Here is a 5932-nt window from a genome sequence, read left to right as displayed (position 1 = left end):
TATCAGTCTAGATATAATGAAATACTAGCAAAAGCAATGCAACACCTTGCGCATGCAGCTGAGTAAGCAGTTTGCAATTTGACCCTTTATAAAAATTCCACAATATGGCAAAAATGCAGACGAAATGTCAGCACTTTATTCTGAATAAATTAGCGACTGATATGTGGTTTCTCGCAGTCCGTTCTTGATACCTTTAGCTGTAACGCTGTCCGTGTAATTTTGAATCATTTCATTAATAAATTCTATTAAGTAAAAAGTGTTGTTTTTCTTAATTGTGAGTTCTCAAAAGTGAAACTTGGCCAACTTAAGGCCACGACAAATCTCGCGCACCGAAAATAATGTCGATCAGACCAAAACTCCAAAGAAATCAATCATGCGAGCGGAGCAAGCACCAAACTCGACGCGCACTCTACAGGAAGATTGCTTGTCAGCGCGTCGTTTTTTTTTGCTTCACAGGACTTTTCATATTTTTACCCGTTTTATTTTACTTAAGTGGCAACATTTAATATGGAGCAACCTCTAGTTGTTGCTTTTAACAAATAAGAAGTGTTTTTGCCATTCTGTTGTCAAGTCTGTGAAGTGTAAAAGATGAAGTGTAGAAGATTGTTTTCGGTACATCTCGCTCATGCTCAGGGGCAAAACAATTTGAAATCGTGTGTACTCGCACTGATTTCCCCCCTTGAGGGGCAAGGGGGAGTGAGGTAGCTGTCTAGTATCTAACTGTGACCGGACGGTTGGCTATCATTCAAAATGATAGTGCCGAAAGGATTCTAAAAACTAGGGGGAAAGTTTTTCGTATTGGATCACATTTGTCGTGCGATTTTGTGTTGGATAATTCGGACGCCAAAAGAGTTCATTGTGAAATTCAGAGCGATTCATTCGGAAGGGTAAGTTAGAAGCCAGAATTTAGCTGCCTCATGCAGCATAAACTGTAATTTGATAATAATCCAACCCAATCCCAATTCCAACTAGATCACGATTACGAATCATGGCAAAAGGAACCCTGTTTTGGTAAACGAGGTCCCCTTGAAAGGTATGCGTCCTCTGTGCACGGGAAGTGTTGTAACGATTTTCGAAAAGAAACTACGTTGGATTAACAAGAATAAGGTCCCGCGAGTCACATATCAGTCTAGATATAATGAAATACTAGCAAAAGCAATGCAACACCTTGCGCATGCAGCTGAGTAAGCAGTTTGCAATTTGACCCTTTATAAAAATTCCACAATATGGCAAAAATGCAGACGACAGGTCAGCACTTTATTCTGAATAAATTAGCGACTGATATGTGGTTTCTCGCAGTCCGTTCTTGATACCTTTAGCTGTAACGCTGTCCGTGTAATTTTGAATCATTTCATTAATAAATTCTATTAAGTAAAAAGTGTTGTTTTTCTTAATTGTGAGTTCTCAAAAGTGAAACTTGGCCAACTTAAGGCCACGACAAATCTCGCGCACCGAAAATAATGTCGATCAGACCAAAACTCCAAAGAAATCAATCATGCGAGCGGAGCAAGCACCAAACTCGACGCGCACTCTACAGGAAGATTGCTTGTCAGCGCGTCGTTTTTTTTTGCTTCACAGGACTTTTCATATTTTTACCCGTTTTATTTTACTTAAGTGGCAACATTTAATATGGAGCAACCTCTAGTTGTTGCTTTTAACAAATAAGAAGTGTTTTTGCCATTCTGTTGTCAAGTCTGTGAAGTGTAAAAGATGAAGTGTAGAAGATTGTTTTCGGTACATCTCGCTCATGCTCAGGGGCAAAACAATTTGAAATCGTGTGTACTCGCACTGATTTCCCCCCTTGAGGGGCAAGGGGGAGTGAGGTAGCTGTCTAGTATCTAACTGTGACCGGACGGTTGGCTATCATTCAAAATGATAGTGCCGAAAGGATTCTAAAAACTAGGGGGAAAGTTTTTCGTATTGGATCACATTTGTCGTGCGATTTTGTGTTGGATAATTCGGACGCCAAAAGAGTTCATTGTGAAATTCAGAGCGATTCATTCGGAAGGGTAAGTTAGAAGCCAGAATTTAGCTGCCTCATGCAGCATAAACTGTAATTTGATAATAATCCAACCCAATCCCAATTCCAACTAGATCACGATTACGAATCATGGCAAAAGGAACCCTGTTTTGGTAAACGAGGTCCCCTTGAAAGGTATGCGTCCTCTGTGCACGGGAAGTGTTGTAACGATTTTCGAAAAGAAACTACGTTGGATTAACAAGAATAAGGTCCCGCGAGTCACATATCAGTCTAGATATAATGAAATACTAGCAAAAGCAATGCAACACCTTGCGCATGCAGCTGAGTAAGCAGTTTGCAATTTGACCCTTTATAAAAATTCCACAATATGGCAAAAATGCAGACGACAGGTCAGCACTTTATTCTGAATAAATTAGCGACTGATATGTGATTTCTCGCAGTCCGTTCTTGATACCTTTAGCTGTAACGCTGTCCGTGTAATTTTGAATCATTTCATTAATAAATTCTATTAAGTAAAAAGTGTTGTTTTTCTTAATTGTGAGTTCTCAAAAGTGAAACTTGGCCAACTTAAGGCCATGACAAATCTCGCGCACCGAAAATAATGTCGATCAGACCAAAACTCCAAAGAAATCAATCATGCGAGCGGAGCAAGCACCAAACTCGACGCGCACTCTACAGGAAGATTGCTTGTCAGCGCGTCGTTTTTTTTTTGCTTCACAGGACTTTTCATATTTTTACCCGTTTTATTTTACTTAAGTGGCAACATTTAATATGGAGCAACCTCTAGTTGTTGCTTTTAACAAATAAGAAGTGTTTTTGCCATTCTGTTGTCAAGTCTGTGAAGTGTAAAAGATGAAGTGTGGAAGATTGTTTTCGGTACATCTCGCTCATGCTCAGGGGCAAAACAATTTGAAATCGTGTGTACTCGCACTGATTTCCCCCCTTGAGGGGCAAGGGGGAGTGAGGTAGCTGTCTAGTATCTAACTGTGACCGGACGGTTGGTTATCATTCAAAATGATAGTGCCGAAAGGATTCTAAAAACTAGGGGGAAAGTTTTTCGTATTGGATCACATTTGTCGTGCGATTTTGTGTTGGATAATTCGGACGCCAAAAGAGTTCATTGTGAAATTCAGAGCGATTCATTCGGAAGGGTAAGTTAGAAGCCAGAATTTAGCTGCCTCATGCAGCATAAACTGTAATTTGATAATAATCCAACCCAATCCCAATTCCAACTAGATCACGATTACGAATCATGGCAAAAGGAACCCTGTTTTGGTAAACAAGGTCTTCCTCAACGATTCCCTACCTTGTCGTGGTGAGAGAGCTCAGTAAGGAAGATCCTTAAGGAAACGGGAGGTGACACCTGAAGCCAAGCGGTAATCAAAACCCCAAGCCAAGGTGTGACTACAGGGGTTAAGATGTGGCCGTAAACGGTGAACTCTGGGTAACAGGCGACCCCCAGTTTCAACTAGCCTTGTCTCGGCAAAAAGGGGCTCTGCCGATATCGACTTACTTTCCCCGGAAAAATTGAGGCCATGGCAGCCAACTATGAAAAAACAAAAAAACAAAAACATAAACCTATTAAGCAAACACAATTAAACTTCGATCGTGACGATCCAACCCCGAGTGAAGGGGCAACCCTGAGCTCATCGATGGAGAACCTGAGTCTAGATTCAGATTTCCCATTTATTCAAGTGGGAACCAATTCAATTGGGACCCAGTCCTTAACGGACGAGCCGAAGCAGGCCCCTTCTGTCAGTACTCCTGACCCCAGGCTCCAATCGGCACCATCTGCTGAGGCTAAAGTCTTGCCCATGGGTAAATACCTGTCCACGGACAGCAAACTGCCTTCGGGCAAACCGCCTTCGGGCAAACAGCCTTCGGGCAAACCGCCTCCGGGCAACGCACAACCAAAGGGCTGTGCCAAGGTTGAGGGGAAAGGAGCGTTCGGGGCACCTGCGGCTAAGGGGAAATCGAAGAGCGGCAGCGGTCCTCGGACGATTCTACCTCTTCGACACAAAAGGCAGCAAAGAGGGCTCGGCCGGCAACGGCTAGGCCTTCATTTGCAGTCAAGGCTATCGAAGCCGATGGATGGGTCCTGTATGACGACTCTAATCCATCCGGCTACGATACTGAGCAGTGCGAACAGTTTAGGAGGAAACTTTTCCTAGCTGTAAGGACTGCGTCCGCGCAAGGCATTAAGCTTTGCTTTGAGTCGGTAGGTGTATACCGTAAAATCTTACGGCTAAACTTTGCCGGCGAAGACACGAACGAGTGGCTCAGGCAGTACTGCTGCTCCCTTAACGATGTGTGGGAGGGTGCGTGACTAACCTTGGAAAGGGTCTCTGAGCTTCCATCGATCAAAAAGTGCTTTCTCTGGCTTCCAAAAGAAGAGTGAAATGGTGTCGGGGTTCTGGAACAACTTCGTGTACAGAACAACCTTAACACTTCCACCTGGTTGCTGCTAGGCAGCAAAACAGGAGAGAGAACCGATAGGCCGCGAACTTTTCTCACTATCGGCGTTCCCGAACTGATGTTAACAAGGTTCGGGAAAAATCGGGTTGCCGGCTCTACTATGGGTTGGGAACCGTCACGTTACAAGTGTCGGCTCCTAAAACCATTGAAGGGGACATGCAGCCCCCGGCATCTACATTTGAAACGTAGATGAGGTGCCACATTTCCCAAGTAAATTTGCAGCATTGTAAAGCGGTGACTGCACTTATCAGTCGTCGGATCAAAAACTGCAAGACATTTATATACCTCATACAAGAATCGTGGGTTGTTGGTGGAGCAGTCAGGGGCCTAAACTTACAACATGCTGACCTATTGTATGCCAATGGAAGCGATCGACCCCTGCATGGTAGTCTCCAAAGACTTTCAGGCTAACCTGGTTAACGACCTATGTGATGGCGACACCACATCGGCTAAGCTAACCATAAAAAGTCAACAGGGAGATAAAGAGATACTATGGTGCTCTGCATATTTCCCCTACGACGCAGAAGACGCAGTGGAACATTCATCAGAGCTATCCAATATGCTAAACGTAGAGGCATGGGGGTAATAGCAGGATGTGATGTCAACGCTCACCACGAACATCAATGGAAGAGGATCGAGACTACTGGAGTATCTAGTAGGAACCGATTTGCAGATCCTAAATGTGGGTAATGAACCCACTTTCTTCACTTTCTTCAACGTATCAGGCAAGAGGTCATCGACATCACGGTGGCATCTCCTGACATCGCGGCTCTGATCGGAGAGTGGAGAGTATCAAACGATATCACACTCTCGGATCACAGACCCATTGATTTCGTTATGGGCATGGACCCACCTCCACCCACTCCATTTCGGAATCCGAGGAAGACAGATTGGGTAATATATCAAACAGAATTGAGCGCCCGAGTCACGATCCCTGGGAAGCGCATCAAATCCATTGCTGGAATTGAGAAGACAACCCAGATGATCACAACTAGCATGAGAGAAGCTTTCGAAGAAAGCTGTCCACTCAAGATGCCAAAGAAGGGTAAAACACCATGGTGGAACTCGGATTTGGCAAAACAGAGGAGAACGACAAGGATGCTCCTTAATCGTGCTCTGAAGGGTGAATCAAGCACCAGCTGAAATAGCTATAAAGAGGCACAGAAAGCTCTAAAGAAGAGCATAAGATCGACTAAACGATCATCTTGGAGACGCTTTTGCGAAGAGACTAACTCTCTTGACGCAACCTCAAAGCTGATTCTGGTCAAAGAACGTAGCCAGAAACTGGGGTATTTACTTTTACAGAATGGGAAGTACACAGAAAGCGATGAAGAAACGGCAAATCATTTGCTTGAAGTACACTTCCCAGGCAGCATCCAAAATCTAATCTCGGGGCCAACAGGTGCATACAGCCCTCAACCGAGAGACTGGAATCTGGCATGCAAAGTAGTATCACTGGAGCGAGTGAAATGGGCA

At 44.1% G+C, this 5932-nt stretch overlaps 1 long non-coding RNA gene across 1 annotated transcript; it reads left to right on the top strand.

The window, feature by feature from the left end:
- The first annotated feature begins 250 nt into the window (after positions 1 to 250).
- On the top strand, positions 251 to 1378 carry LOC119660157. The gene is made up of 2 exons (XR_005250402.1): positions 251 to 887; positions 973 to 1378. It is a non-coding gene; the product is annotated as an uncharacterized LOC119660157 (long non-coding RNA).
- The last annotated feature ends 4554 nt before the right edge of the window (positions 1379 to 5932 follow it).

Source organism: Hermetia illucens, chromosome 6 (assembly GCF_905115235.1).
Source record: "Hermetia illucens chromosome 6, iHerIll2.2.curated.20191125, whole genome shotgun sequence".
NCBI classification, from domain to species: Eukaryota; Metazoa; Arthropoda; class Insecta; order Diptera; family Stratiomyidae; genus Hermetia; species Hermetia illucens.
Note: the sequence above shows the minus strand (reverse complement) of the source record. Positions and strands in the feature narration are given on the sequence as shown.